The sequence below is a fragment of the Papaver somniferum genome, chromosome 6, assembly GCF_003573695.1.
Source record: "Papaver somniferum cultivar HN1 chromosome 6, ASM357369v1, whole genome shotgun sequence".
Classification (NCBI taxonomy): domain Eukaryota; kingdom Viridiplantae; phylum Streptophyta; class Magnoliopsida; order Ranunculales; family Papaveraceae; genus Papaver; species Papaver somniferum.
In genome coordinates this window covers 168,600,780-168,617,509 of record NC_039363.1, presented here as the reverse complement: position 1 = coordinate 168,617,509, position 16,730 = coordinate 168,600,780, and the positions used below count along the sequence as shown (strand labels likewise).

The 16,730-nt window shown below is 39.3% G+C and overlaps 1 long non-coding RNA gene across 1 annotated transcript; it reads left to right on the top strand.

The window, feature by feature from the left end:
- Positions 1-13,150: 13,150 nt before the first annotated feature.
- Positions 13,151-16,412, top strand: LOC113290066. The gene is made up of 2 exons (XR_003331350.1): positions 13,151-14,525; positions 15,718-16,412. It is a non-coding gene; the product is annotated as an uncharacterized LOC113290066 (long non-coding RNA).
- The last annotated feature ends 318 nt before the right edge of the window (positions 16,413-16,730 follow it).

The window sequence follows — 16,730 nt, the reverse complement described above, 5'->3', positions numbered from 1 at the left end:
ATATTCGGTAGGCATGGTCCTATAATAATCTTACTCAAGCAACAACCAGCCTACCCGAGAAGCGAGCGCAACAATCTTGTTACGTTGCGAGCAAAAATCCTTTTCACAGCCGCAAGCACGCACACCACATTCCTCCCAGGACTTGACTAGCTCTTGAGCATTAAGTTCACGACGTCACAAAAAGTCTCTCCTAGCACGTGACCAAATTTTATTGCAGGTTATCATAGATGGGGACTTCTTTGTAATATCTCTACAACCGCTTGGAGGAGAGTTATGTCATCAATGGTCGACACAGCAGGAAAACCAAACTTGTTACCAAGTTTGAGGTTAATAGGGAGCGATGTTTGAACCGTCTATAAAAATAGACCGAGAGCCCGCTACTCGAACCCATAAAGAAGATTCTAGAAGTTTCCACATGCCTTGTTGCCCAAGTTGTTTGCATATGAAGTTTACATAATCAGGGTATACATAGACTACATAAATACATGTATCCTAAATTCCGATAAGATATAGAATTCTTGGTTAGCTAACCATACGAGATTATTGTAATTCTCCATGGATGTAGGCACAACTCGATAAACCACGTTAAATCCGTGTCTTTTTTATTCATACCTAGTTTCTTTTTTAACCCTAATTTCACATCATCTTTATCATTATCATCATCAATTAATCATGTTTTCCGCCCGAAAGTAATTCTGGGTACAAACATTTATATACCTTTCTAAGTGAGACATATGTATTTCGATAAACAACACTAATATCATCCAAATATACCTTACTTGATCCACTGAAAATCTGGATGAAAGTCTTTTCATCAGTTCCCAATCTTTTCTCTTCAGCTTCAAACAAAGATTTGGCATCTCTCGAGCGGTTTTTAGACGCTATCTCTTAAAATGCTCTCGATACTTGTAGAAACGAATTCCTCTTAGATCGGAATAGCATTCACATCAGAGTTGAATATTTCTCGGTCTTGGTTGTTCATATTGAGATCGCCTCACGATGATCATAGGGACCTGAATCTACTGAAAGAATAAGCATCTCACTTGGCCAATAGGTTCTCAAAGCGAATATGCAGGTTAATTTCTTGGACACGTGATGGATTGCTAACTTTTCTCGTCGGAGCATCGAATGGAAGGTTGAAAGACATTACTTGAATTTTGTAAATGTTAGAGTATTGCTCGATCGAACTCGCATGCGTTGCTATCTCAAGCATGTTTGTCAATGTTAGTAATCAAAACTATAAGTCTTGATTTCTAGTCTGCTATAGCTAAGTCTCATACTAGGATAGTAAGTGTAGTTGATCTCAAGGACTCCATGGCGATTCATCATACAAGACGAATATCTACTCAAGGAACCGGTGGAACTTCTCGACAAAAAGGTATGTTGAGACTTGAACTTATCCGTCACTCAAGTCTATGTATTATATCTCCTACTCTTTGAGACAAAAAATCATATGCTATATATATATAGACTATGATTATACACATTTGGTATTTCGAGTCGAGTATACCTCGCCTATTTATATCTCGAAATATGTGTTGGTAAGCTTTTCGCTTCGACCAAGTTTATCTTTACCTAGTGACGAAAGTCATGATATGTTTCAATCACTTTGAAAATTGCTTCGACGAAAAATGGTGTAACAACTGTATAACATCCTCTAAGAATGTTTCAATGATTGGAATGAGAGTTTAGATTACATAACCAATGGTGGAAATAAACATTGTTGTGGAAACATAGTTATGTATAAGTCCTATTCCTTGAACCAAAGTTTTCGAACTTTGTTGATCAAGAGAAACCGGAAGAATGGCTTGTTGCCAAGTCCGCAAACCCAGTCCTCGAACTTCCGAACTTCTTATCCCGATAAATTCTACTGGAGTTGACAAACTAGTTGCGTGAGTCCCAGTCCGCGAACCGACGGAAAGTCTTTTGCCGAGATTTTCTGTTGGAGTTTGTAAACTCTGCCCGGTTGCTTAAGTCCGCGAACCTAGTGTGCGAACTTGAGAAGGTTATATATCTAAAGATGATTTCTGAACTTAAACTTAAAAAAACTAAGGAATGCTATTTGCAAACCGTGGCTATAAAATTTCATGAACCGATTCGAGTGAATCAAATCATCTTTGCTTCAATTGTGTCTTGTGTAGTTACATAAGATTTCCTTGCGATTGAACAACTCTCTAACCAGTTCAATTGAGTCATTTGAACTAGTTATGGTGAAGAAGAACATGGTTGATATGAAATTATCATATGGATAACCTTTTGGTTGACTATTGTTGAACCAACAATGAACATGTTTGGGTACGGTTAACAAACCTAGAAGCGTGCATTTCATGTGTGTATAACAAGCTAAGTTTTCGATATAACGGTTGAGAAATATTAGCTTGAATCTAAATCAGGTTTTCATCTAACAGTGGATATTGATTGCTTTGTTACCAAGGCAAAACCCTAATTTAAAAGACTATATAAGGGGACATCTAGCAACTCTGCAAAACTAATCCCCACACCTTACGTGTGATACTAGTTTGCGTGCTAGAGTCGGTTCTCCTTTAACCTTTGGTTTTCTTCTTCTAGAACCAAGTTAAACGATTTAAAGACTTCATTGGGATTGTGAAGCCAGACCGTAGTTGTGTGATCTGATCTTGCATCTTCTATCGTATGAGTACAATCATATTGATTGGCTTGAGATTGATATCTCCGATAGGCAAGATATAAAAAGTAATCACAAACATGTTTGTCTCATTGTTTGTGATTCCGCAACATCTTGTTTCGCTACCATACAATTAAGATTGTTGTGAGGTGATTGATTAATCTAGGATGTTCTTCGGGAATATAAGACCGGATTATCAATTGGTTCATGTTCACCTTGATTTCATATCTTAAGACGGAACAAAAACCTAGGGTTTTTCTGTGGGAAACAAATTTATCCTTTGATAGACTTTTCTGTGTGAGACAGATTTGTTTATTATCAAGTCTGCGATTTTGGGTTGTAGCAACTCTTGGTTGTGGGTGAGATCAGCTAAGGGAATCAAGTGCGCAGTATCCTGCTAGGATCAGAGGCGTAGAAGTACAACTATACCTTGAATTAGTGGGAGACTGATTGGTGTAGTTGCATATTTTCTGATCACTACACCCAAGTGAAATTAAAGACTAAAAACTACTTAAACATACAAGATCAAAGATGAACAAGATGTAAATAGCATGAAAACTAAAGATGAAGACAAGAATATAAAGTGGTTCGTCCATGAAGACCTACGTCCACGGAGAAGAAGATGTTTTCTTATTGATTATAAGGTCTTACCCTTGAAAGTGTTACAGATCTCTTTTAGATTTCCTACTTTCTCTCTGTCTAGATCTCTCTCAGGAATTCTCTGTAGAAAGACCATCTAAAATGTTACATAAGTTGTCCATCTCCTGGTACATGGACTGGTATTTATAGGCTTACTAAACTCGTGGTGGTGTGGTCGTCCGAACTCGGTGAGTTGTCTTCCCTCGCTCTGGTTTCCTCGGGCTGACATCCATACTACTTCTTACGATGGCTCGCTGGGTTCTCCCTCCGAGTTGTCTCTCCTTCTCCATGGATCGTGTCGGCCTTCTGTGGAGAACCTGGTGCTCTGGGTCGTAGTATGGATCGCTGAGTCTCTCATCACGATGCGGAACTACCCACCTCTTGTTCTTATCCTTCATTAAATGCGGTCTTGCTTTTTATACTTGACCGTCTGAGCAGGTTAGACCTTTATCTACCCGCGTCATTCATGTGGCGCTGGTGCAGTTTCCTCGACTGAGACAAAACTACCTTTTGGAGGATGATTTGGTGCTCTTACCTTATTACCTCATCAGATGTTCATCCCTTAAGATGCTGACACGTGGCATCGGGTATTTTACCCACACATTTTGCTCATTTTCTTTGCAACTTGCCGAGGGCATGATGGAAAGAAAAATGTGTAACTGTCCGCCTTTTCCATCTTTTCCGCCACGTGTGCACTTGTTGACCCTTTCTAAGTTTCTCGTTGGTTATCTTAGATTTTCTGGGAACATGATGTCTTTTCTTTTGTAATTTTCCTCCGGAAATCTTATCGTCTAGCTTGCTGCGCCTTTGACCTTCTTGGGTTTGGGAAATCTAGTTAGTTTTCCAAAGATTTTCTCTTCTATTTAAGAAGAGTCTTTTAGTGATGAGTGTATGGTCTCCTTCATTCTTTTCTCCGATGTATGCTAAATTTTTTCCTCCTCGTCCTCCATGGGAACAAGGTAGTTATTCATGTATTTTTTACCATGATGGTATGTCCTCTCATTCATGTATTGCTTCGTTTTTTCTTGATCTTGTTCTAGATCATCACCAATGTCTTCTCAGAGAGACCTATCTTTTCGCATGACATATTTAGCCTCGTCTGTTCGCCAAGTGATTGTACTTCCTGTTATGGGATCTCGTGTTTATCACTAATTTTCCTTCCACGGGCAAGCTTGGAAACACTTTGTGCATCGTTTTCCTCTCCACGGTTGGCCTTGGTAACACTTTATGTGTTAAGGTTCTTCCGACGATTGTCCTTGGCGACACTTTATGTCGTGCTCGTGCTCGCTCGTTTTGGCTTAGAAACATTTGCTGCTGGAGGTGCTAGGGTATAGAATACTGTTATTTCAAACGTATATATATATATACCTTGCCCCTGATTTATGTCGTAGCACCGGAGGCTAGTTGCGTGAAAAGGGGGAAGTGGTGATGTCTTGCTTCGTCGTAAATAAGTTATGTTTCTGAAGAAGGGTTGTTCTTGCTCCTGCGCGTGGTCGTTGCTTCGGGGAAGGAATGGATGGGCAGGGGATCCGCTGCTGCGAGTGTTATTCTCCTGCGAGGAGGCACTATGTAATATGTATTTTTATGTTGCTCCGAGTGTGTTTGTTTGATTGTCTTATATTCGTATGGCTCTGAGGATTCTCCGTATGCATTGTAAGTCCAATTATGGGTGGCAAAGCCAAGGAGTGATCACTTCCTATTTGGATGAGGCATCTATTATAATATTGGGTGTTTATACATAGGTTTTTTTCCTTCTCACTCTCGCAACTATTTTTTGTCCCTTGCTTTAGGTTATGTTTCCTCCTGGTGACTTGGAGGGTGATATGTCGGCCGGGTGATACCTTCCCCAGCCAAGGGCAAGTAGCTCGGTTCTGGATATCTCCTCATGTAAAGGACATCATCCCGATTTTGTGATCTCGATGACATTACCGTAGGTCTGTGTCCGTGTCAGGTATCTTAGGTAGATTACCTGCATCATTCTTAAGAGAATGGAAGGTGTGGCTAGCACCATGCCATAGTGGTTTATGGGCTTTAGTAGAATGCGATTATGGTATGAAATATTAGAAAAGACTAATAAAACAAAGAAAAGAAAAAATGTGAACAACAAGAACGATACAATAAAACAAAGCGAATAAAAGGAAAGAATTAAGACAAAAGGTGCTAGTTTATTATTTTTGCAAAAGAGAGTTTATTAAACTCTTAGTACATTCTATAAAGGTTCTGTGACCTGTGTACAGGTAGGGAGCGTGCCCCATTCTAGAATCTTTGAATGATCCTACTAAGCATGGTAAGCTTTTAAGTATCTGATGTTCCATGGGCGTTCAAGTTCTATGCCATCGGATTTGAGCAATCTGTATGCTCCGTCTCCCGCCTTGGCTAGGACTGTTAGTGGACCTTCCCATACGGGTGCAAATTTGCCCGACTCGCGCTGGTAGAGTGGAATCTCGCTCCATACTTGGTCGTATGGGCTAAATTGCCTTTGGTGAACACGTTTATTGTATTCCCGAGCCAATCTTATGTGGTAGTTTTCTATTGTTTGGAGAGCGATCTCTCTGTTCTCCTCCAAGTCGTCTAGTTTGGAGAGTATCATGTCAGAGGTCAGGTTCTACTCCCATGCCTCGATCTTCGTTGTGGGGATCATCGCTTCTGTGGGTATGATTGCATGTGTGCAATATGTGAGGGCGAAGGGGGACATTCCCGTTGGTTCCCTTTTGGTAGTTCGATTTTCCCATAGGACATTGTGCAATTAATCGCACCAGCTAGCTCCATATACGTCAAGCTTCTTCTTGAGTATATCGGAGATGGTTTTATTTGTGGCCTCTGCCTGGCCATTTCTCTCAGGATAGATCGGTGTGGACTTATTTTTTCTGATCTTGAAACAGTTGAACAGAAGATCGATATTTTTCCCGCTTAGTTGGGCCCCATTATCGGATACAATCGTAGCCGAGATACCGAAGCGACATATGATATGCTCAAATAAGAATTTGAAGACATCATGGTCTCTGATGTGTCTTAGGGCGGATGCTTCCACCCATTTGGTGAAGTAGTCTGTGGCTACTATTAGATATTTTCGTTGTCCGATGCCGACTCTTAGTGGTCATACAGTATCAACCCCCCATTTGGAGAATGTCCAAAGGCTTAGCACGGATTTTAAGTCCATTGATGGTGCATGTCTTCTTTTGCCAAATTTTTGGCATTCGATGCAGATTTTCGCCATTTGTTTTGAGTCCTCGTTCATGCGAGGCCAAAAATACCCCTGTAGTCTTGCTTTGTGGGCTAGGGATCGTCCTCCACTATGGTCTCCTGCGTAACCATAATGTATTTCTTTCAATATGCTCTGCCCTTCTGCAAACGAGAGACATCGGAGGAGAGGTCCAAGGTAGGATTATTTGTACAGCACACCGTCCCGAAGCTGATAATTTCCGGACCTTGATATTATCTTGTGGGCGACAAGTTGGTCGCTTGGAAGGTGTCCATTGGCTAGATACTTGATGATTGGTATCCTCCAGTCATTTTCTGGTAGAGTTTCCTCCTGAGCTACTGAGTCCACAACGAGGATGTCCATGTTTCCTTCCAAAGGGATGGAAGGGAGTAAGACTCTTTCAATTCTAACATTGGTATCCTCAGGGTTTACTTCCATGGAGGCAATGAATGCTAAGGCATCAACATATCGGTTGTTAATTCGGTTTAAGTGGCGGAACGTGATGTTTGGTATCTGCTCAATGTAATGCTTGGCGAGTTTATGGTATCGCTGCAAGCATGGATCGGAGACTTGGTACGTTCCATCTATTTGTCGGATGACAAGTTGGGAATCGCTTGTTAGTCGTACATTTTGGATGTCGAGTGAGATTATCACTCGGAGGGCATGTATTACCGCCTCTTACTCAATTATATTGTTGGTGGCGGGGAATTCAAGTCTCAAGCTGTAGACAATCCTTTAGCCTATCGGGGTGGTGAAGAGCATTCCGATGCCCGACCCTTCCGAGTTGCACGAGCCATCGACGAAGACTCCCCAACGATTTGGGTCCTCAGAACGAAGCAGTTCGGGAGGGTCTGCTAGTTCATCCTCCATTCTTGGGATTCCTTCTACTTCGTCAGCGTCGTCTATTGGGAAATCAGCTAAGAAATCTGCGACCACCTGGGTCTTAATCGCTGTCTGGGCTTGGTATTTCACATCGAATTGTTTAATTTGGGCTCCCCATTTGGAGATTCTACCTGCGCTGTCGGCATGGTCAAGCACGAATTCTATGGGGGCTTTTGTGATGACTGTTACGGTATGTGCGTGAAAGTAAGTACGCAGCTTCTGCGTTGCGTAAACCAAAGATAGTACCATTTTTTCGATTTTTGAATAATTTCTCTTGGAAAATGTCAAAATCTTGCTGATGAAATAAATTGGTTGCTACAATTCCGTGTCTATGCGAGTAAGTACTGCACTGATTGTAGTGTTGGTCGCCGAGAGGTAGATGTAAAGATTTTCGCCTGGGCTGGGTTTCTGGAGAATTGGCAGGGTTGCCAGATGTTCTTTGATTTTTTGGAAGGATTCCTCGCAAGCGCTTGTCCGTGAAAATTTTTCACCATTTTTTAAGGTATTGAAGAAATCTCTGCATTTGTCAGAGAATCGGGCGATGAACCTACCCAAAGCCGCTAGCCGACCATTTAGTCTTTGTACGTCCTTGATCGTGGCTGGAGAGGGAATTTAAATACTATAGCGTGTACCTTCTCGGGGTCTACCTCAATACCTCGTTTGGTGACTAGGTAGCCCAGGAATTTGCCTGAGGTGACTCCGAAGGTACACTTGGCGGGGTTGATCTTCATGTTGAATTTTCTCATTTGCACAAAGATCTCCTGGAGATCGTCTGCATGATCCTGGGGGAGTTCGCTTTTGACAAGCATGTCATCTACATATACCTCAAGGGTTTTATGTATCCAGGCATCGAACATCTTCTCTACCATTCGTTGGTACGTGGCCCCTGCATTTTTCAACCCAAATGGCATTTTGGTATAGCAGTATAGGCCACGAGGGGTGAAAAAAGCGGTATGCTCTTGATCTTCCTCGGCGAGGGGGATCTGGCTGTAGCCAGAGTATCCATCCATGAAAGATAACAACCATATCCTGATGTTGCTTCTACAAGTTGGTCTATGTTAGGGAGGGGAAAGCTGTCTTTCGGACAAGCTTTGTTCAGATCGCTAAAGTCAATACAGATCCTTACTCCTCCATTCTTCTTTGGTACGATGACCATGTTGGATATTGCACTTCTCGTATTACTCCTGATGCTTCCATCTTCTTCAACTCCTTTTGGATAGCTTCATGGTATTCTGGTGCCACCTTTTTCATCTTTTGTCGCATAGGCTTATGCTTTGGGTCAATTTTTAAGTGGTGACAACATACTTCAGGGTCTATTCCTGGCATGTCTTCCATACGCCATGCAAAGACATCGGAATACTCCCTTAGGATTTGTATCAGTTTTTATTCCTCCTCTTCGCTAAGGAGCGTCCCTATTTTTACCATTCCCGGGTTTTCGGGTGTTCTAATATTTACCTCCTTGGTTGGCTCCGAGGCTGAGAAGTTCGACTCGAGACTTCCAACATTGGAGAGGTTTTGTATAGATTCGTCACCTGACTGCCTGATTTCATTAGTTCTGGCTATGTAAGCGTCGATTTATGCCTGGTGTTTGGCATTCTTAGCTTGTCTCTTTCTGGCCCTAGCGGAGTTCACTTTGTTCTCTCCGTATTAGACTTCTAATTTGTAGCAATACTTTGCTTCTCCGGGATCTCTAGTGATTTCTTCCACCCCGTCAGGTGTAGGGAACCTTAGCTTCCGATGATATGTTGAGGCCACCCCTCTAATCCCATGGATCCAAGGTCTCCCTATAATTGCCGTTTAAGGTGATAATACATCTACCACGCTGAAGGTGGTTAGGGTGACAATCTTGCCAGCCCTAATTTCTAACGTTATTTCGCCTTTAAAGCCAAATATGCTATAAGTAGAGGGTGTGAGGTACTCATCTTTGAGCCCCATTTGTCTGAATGTTTCATAGAACAGTATTTCTACTGAGCTGCGGCCGTCAATTAGGATTTTGGGCATTTCCCATGGTAGTGCTCTGTTTTTTGCTTCCTCATCCTCGCGTTCGGGGAGTGAGATGGCCATCGTGACCACGAGAGGATCGTTGTGGTTATGCTCTCCTTCTGGTTCCTCCGAGGCTGAAAAGCTTATGGTAACTTTCATCCATTCCTGTAACGGGGGTTCCTTAGCCGTACTGAAAACTTCATCACCCTAGAAGATACGTTTGTGTATTCATCCTGTGATGCTCCCTTCTCTTACAGGTGAGGTATTCGTCGAATGTGAGATGGTGTTGCAATTAAAGTTATGTTCCTCGCAGGGGACTTCCATGCAACGGGAAGATGCCCATGTGGCTGGCGAGATCGTCGATTATATGTTGTGTATTGGGGACTCGGACTCGTTGACTTCGCCCTGTGGGTCCTTCGCCGATTCCCTACACGAGCATGTCGTGATGCCATGGAAATGATGGGATTCACGGGATTCGGTACGTTCTGGTGGATCACCATATGATAGAATTCTAGGACGAGTTGTCCTCGAGTTCTCTAGTTGTTTGGGGACTGCGAGATTCTCGGTCTCGCAGTCGAGCTGGGTTCCGCCGGTTTGACTCCCTTCTCGCCTTCGTTTGGGATTAACGTCTGAGGGCCCTTCGGATGAACTAGCTTCGGTTTCAATTGATTAACACTTGAACATTGGTATTTGGTACCGTCCAAGTTATTCCTTGTATTTGATAAAGACTCGCTATCGTTTTTAGCTTGAGTAAAAATCAAATCAAGAGAGAGATATTAACTCCTTGAGATACTTTTATCTAGATTGAGTCTGACTGTCTAGTTGATTCTCTAGCAAAGTATTTTGGAGTTAGTCCATACAGATTGCTAAGCGAAATATTGGGTGGTGTTGTTAGACCCCCGCTTTTTCAATTGGTATCAGAGAAGGCAAGCACGTTAAAGACCTACTAAGTCTGTATTTGTGGCAATCTGAGTCTGTGGACAGAATCTCATACGCATACCAAAATGCCTCCTAAAGCTGTCAACTTTGACCTCACATTCTTAATCCTACCTAATAAGTATTATATTAACTATCTGATTTAAACGCAAAACATACACTTCTAATTCGTTATTTGTTAACTTTGCAAAACTTAACCGTAGATAATCACTTAGTTATTTAATCCTAGTCATTATTTAATCGCGATATATTTGTTAATGAGATTTTAACTCAATATAATACTAATTTAAATTCTAACAGTTAAAGTTTTGTCATACTAATTTTTTTTATTTCAAAATACGATTAAATATATTTATTAAAAAGGATTCTATTAGTATACGATTTTATTTTATTTTAGTTCTAATATTACAATAAACAACCAAATATTATTATTACTATTTCACGTATATTTGTTCCATTTTAAAGAATTACTGGAGCATTTGTTAGACTAAATATAATTTTAGTATGAGAATATCAACAAGTTGAATATTTTTATTTTATATATTATATCCTCGCTCCCTTAAGCGTAACGCCTAATAAGTTTTATAATAATTATCTTGTTTAGACGCAAAACATATATCTCTGATTTGTAACTAGTTTAATTTTTTTTCCAGAACTTAATTGTACACAAACGTTCCAAATTTCTATATATATTTAATTAATCATAGTTATTATTTTTACCATTATATATATCCCTATTAAAATTTCAGTTAAATTTAACACGGTGCTAATTGATAATGCTAACATTATTATATTAAAAATCATTATTACTATTATTTTCATTTATAAATACTATTTTAGTTTTTTTTATTGGTGGTTGAACTATTATTCTGACTATTTTTACAACTATTATTGAGTTCCAAAAGTATTATTAAAATTTATGTGATTATAAATTATCGACCCTACGCATAAGTCAAGATATTCAAATAATTTATGTGACTTTCATGTACTAATCGGATGACTAAATTGTTTAGTGGTGGATATGGTGTTATGAATTGGAATATAATTGGTGTTGATGTTGTGTGAGTGATACATAGGTGGAGTTGAGGTTATGAGATTGTGCTGAATTGTAGGAAGTAGATGAAAGAATTATATGAGGTGAGCGCACTGCTATTGGTAGTGATGAGGGATTGCTGAAGCTTGAGTGTGACTCTCAAATGAAGTTATTGATTGAATTGCAGGGTTGTTATGATGAATGGAATTGCATGTTATGAGATTTGGTTTCTGTGTTGCTAGTTGAGCATATTTAGAATGAATGAGTGTTGGTTGATATTGCAGATGGACAGTGTGTCCGAGTTGAAGCTTAGGTGTAGGAATTGGAGGTTTTATGAATTGTTATAAGTAAAGTAAATTTGATGGATGAGTAGTTGTAGTATTGTTTAGCAGTGGCCTTAATGAAAGACTTCAACTGCATATCAAGGTAATATTAAATTGCAATTGTATTGAATTTGATTTGATTGAATGGAATGTTCAGTGATTGTATGGACTTCTGTTCTTTGTTTTTGGACCTATTAGTCATCCTAGTCAGTATCTGACTTAGCTGACTCAGTTAATCTGACTGAGTTGAATCGTATTGACCCACTTAGTTACCTGTCTTGACCCGAGTTGACTTAGTTGACCGGTTTAGACTTGACCATTGACCCTGGACTCTGACCTGACGTTGACTGTTAGTTGACCCCGTTGACTTTTAGTGACTGTTAGAGGACCAGCTGGACCAGGCCTTAGTTTAATGGGTTGGCTTAGTTGTTTTGGGCTTTATGCCAGAATTCTCAATTGGTGTTAGTTGGACCCTTATGGTCCGAATTGGACTTTGACTTCTTCTACAGGGTTGTAGATATTCATAAGACTTATCTAGTGGACTAGAGAAACAACCTAATTGAATTATTAAACCTTTAAATATGCAGGAGATGGATAAAAAAGATGTGTAGAACCTTAAATGGGCCTAGAACCATTAGATAAAACTGTATGATTTTTGTGTGAGCTATTACGGATAGAATCTTAGAGTTCTTGTATGATTAACAGTTAGTTATTAACAACGACCGATTCGAAGGATGAACCAGTGGATCGTGGATCTCATGGTAGGCGTGGCTTGTCATCAACAGAGGTTGGAATGCATTTGACTCTTTTGTAATCATTGTTATTTCTTTACGAAAGTCTTTGTTTAATAAACTCATGCATTGTCTAGTTGTGCATTCCATGCTTTGTTTAAATTGGATTATGATTATTCTGTTAGTTCTGTTAATCTTTCCATGGTTTGGAAATGAATTGTAATGTTTTGTTGTTGTCATGAATTATTATGGGAAATAAGAATTTCCACCTGTGGTATATAGGATATGCTCCTTCACATTTATACCTAGAGCTTTTATGATATATTGGTCGGTAGTTTGCGAGTTCGGAATTGTCAACATCCATATTTACGATTAGGCGTGGATCAGCAGCCACGCCTACCTTGAGATCCACGATCCACTAGTTCATCCTTCGAATCAGTCGTTGTTAATAGACTAAATGTTAATCATAAAAGCACTCTACGAGTTTAGCCAAAAAGGCTCACACAAGGCTCATAACATAACTCATACAAGTTCCAGTTTTTAAGCTAAGTGAACTATCAATGGTTCTAAGCCCATTATGATATCTCATTATCTACCTTTAACATAACTAAGAGTTTATTAATTCAATTGGGTTGATTTTATAGTCCGTAATTAAGTCTTATGATCATCTGCAACTTTGTAAAAGAAACCAAAGGATAATCAGACCATAAGAGTCCAATACATGTTCCAAAGGGAAAACTTCTTTTAAACCCAAGTTTACTAATTAGGCCCACTAAACAAAACTCAACCCTTGCTTCTTGACGTATTGAGTTTCGAGACAACCTGAGAAGAACGAGATTAGGGTTTGCTGTTCTTTGGAGATTAAGTGAGGTTGATGATAGAATCGATTGATTAATGATGGGTTTTGTTTATTTAAGACAAGGGAGAAGAATTATCTGTTGATTCAAGAAGTTTAGTGAAGAACTGAAGAGCTTGGGTTTCTCTGAGTTTGATTAAAGATGAATTAGAAGATGAAATTGACGTAAAGGTGATTGAACTAGTGATGGGTTTGTTCTTATTTGAAGTATGATTGGATGTTTAGGGCTGTTATGGTGGGAATCGAGAAATTATGATTCATGTGTTCTTCCCCAAATTGAAGTTAGGGTATGAGTGAAATTGATCTGGTAGATTGGCGATTCAGAAGATGTTAAAGCTTGGGTAAGTCTTTAATTGTTCTAATTTCGTTATTTTGGATTGAGTTGATTAAAGTATTTAGTTGATGTGATTGAGAATATAACCTGGATTGAGATAAGTGTAGAATGGAATTGTAATTTTGGTCTAGAGTTATAGTTGTGGTGTATCTGAAGTTACAGGTGTGGAATTAAGGAAGTTGATGTTGATGTTGTGGATACTGTGGTATTTTTGAATGCATGGAAAATATTGAAGGTACTATTGAAACTAAGATTGAACAGTTATCTGAGTATGATTTTGAGAATGGTGGTGGATGTGAGAATCTCAGATAGAACTGGAGTTAGCTGTGATCTTGATGTTGAGAGTGGAGTGAGTATGTAATAAAGAGTTAGATGAATGTTAAAATCTGTGTTTGAGACAGAGATGATGATTCTGGTTTCACAAGTAGAGATGAAATTATGGGTGTGATCTGATAGTCGAACTTCGTAATACAAAAGATGGTTGTTGAGTGTTGATTGAACTAATGGGTATTGTCAACCTAGTAATGAAATGCAGTTAATGATGAGGTAGGTTGTAATGTTGGAGATGTTGGAGTTTGCTGTTGAAATGAGTTGCAGATAAAGTGAAATGATGATGTTGTTGGCGTGGTCTGTGTAGTTGGATTTGAAGGTGGTGAGGTATTATGGTCTGCAGTGGATGTAATCGTGATCTCCAGATGGTTTGTGGATTGTAACTGATGTTCAGATTGCAAGTGTATAATGGTGCAGGTGAAATGAGATAGTGTTGTAATTGTGAAGAAGGTATTGTGTAAGTATATTTGGTGTTGCATGTGTTAGTAATTGAGGGAGATGTATTGGGTTGTAGTAAACTGAATAATGGAATCCGGTTGCAGTGTAAGTCTGAGAAGGAAGTGACAATGAAATAGAGAGTGAAGATGTAGCTGTGTATGTAGGAAGAGTATGGCTTAGTACTGCAATTGCAGGTAAAGCTTAAATTACAATTTTACTTTGAATTCTATAATTATGTTGATTGAATATTTATGTACTGATCATATTGGACAGTCATAACTTTTATAAATTCACTACAACTTAACTCTTCCCTGCAATTGATATAGACCTATTAACATTACCAGAATATATGTTCCTGCAATATAGCTCAACTGCAACCCAATCTGGCCCAACTCAGTTCAACTATTCTTTTTCCTTTCCAGTTATAACTGCCCAGTTCAACAACATCATCAGCTCTCTGTTCTTTAAATTCAGTATCATCCTTTCCACCAATACCATTAATTTTATCACCACCAACAACAACTCATAAAACCATATCCACCACAATTCATCCAACAGATCAATTACCTGCAACTCCAGTTAAATAACTCAATTACAAACTTTCATGGCCTCACTCAAACTCAGCTCATATCATCACTACCAACAGTTCCAACTTAAACCCATAATCTGATACACAACCGCCACTAAATTCAACAACAATATCACCACCAGTGCAAGCAATCCTTGACATCCAACATCATTCATACATCCACAATTTCGTTCCCTTATTCATTTCAAGTTCTAAATTCAAGAATCATCACATAAGTCTAACAAATAAGATGAATAATCCTACTAAACTGTTACATGAAATAATTACCTTGATTAATCTTGCTTCAGCAATTAGAATCCACCCTTCTTCCCTTGGCTCAATTCAACTAATCATCACAGCAAACCTTACCATTACCACCAGTTCTATACTTATACCTCAGGTCTCATGCAACTTCAATCATCTCCAGCACCACCACTAATCTTTTTTAATCTTGAATTACTCTTTATTGCTTCCATCCATTCAACATCAATAACTTCTATATACTCTTCTCATGTAACTGAAATCACTAGCAAACCCTAATTCTCGATTCACCTCCAACACAACCCAAAGATATCCAATTAACCCCAATTCATCCAACTATACTTCAATCAAGAGCAAACCCATTATTAATTCAATCCCCTTTATATAAATTTTGTCTTCTAATTATTCCTTAAACTTTTTGCAAAACCCTAACTCTATAATTCTTCTCCGAGAATGATAGGTGTTGTAAAACACCTAATTTTATATCTAGTATTTATGCTTTCTTTTCTATTATTCTTGTGAATTGCATCTCTTATGTTTAGTTTTGAGATTATCAGGTGCAATGGAGTCATTATGAGCAAAAGAAGAAGAAAACGCTCATTTGGAGCGAAAATGACAAAAACGGCATTTCAATGGCTAATGCTGCGCGGAGTCAACCTATGGAATTAGGGGCAAATAATTTTGGTGTCCTATATCAATTCATCGGGTGCCTAGAATCATTCTGGTTGACCCGTTATCTGCCTCACCTGGGTGGTGGCATCCATTCTACTACACAAGCCCTAGAATTCAGAAGAGAGTTATTTCTCAATCATTTGGTTTCTAACTCAGAAGAGTGTGCGGCTGAGTTCAGGGTCTCTGCGTGTTTGAAATTAAGAGAAGGAATCAGAGAATCGTTAATGAAATTCGAGGGATTTTGATGGGTTCAATTCTGGTGATGTTGGTGAGACATCGAGAAGCGGAAATCGAAAGTTAGGGTTCATTTAATGTGAATCGAGAAGACCCTGTTGTTGTTGAAGAACGAGATTCAGAGCTCGATTCAGTTTAGGGTTTTGGAACTGGTGAATTTGAGAAGAACTGGTGAAGATTATCGTTACAATTATGGTGAAGATGAAGCTGTTGTCATCTGGTTATTGATTTGAAACTGAAATGGAAGTTAGGGTTTCGATCTGTGAAGAGTTAGGTGTTGATGAATGAAGGGTTCAACTCGAATTTGAGTTTGGAATCATGGGTTTGTGTTGGATTCGAAGAGTACACTGAAGAAGAGAAGATTAAAGGGTTTTGAGATGATTTGTGTGTTGGCAGAGTTACAGATGAGATCTAAGGAATTGAGAAGGAAATCAGGAATGGGTTTCTGCAGTCGATGATGATTGTTTGTTGTAATCGAAGAAGTTGTTGATGATGAGATATTGAAGTGTTACTGCAGAGAATTGGTGCCATTGGTATTTGATGAAATATAGATGAATGTTAGGAGCATTGCAGGTGTTTCAGGAAGCAAGGGAGATGCTCTGGAGCTGAACTGATGCAAGGAATGTTGTGATGCAGAAATGGGGTTTATGTTGATGCTGCTATG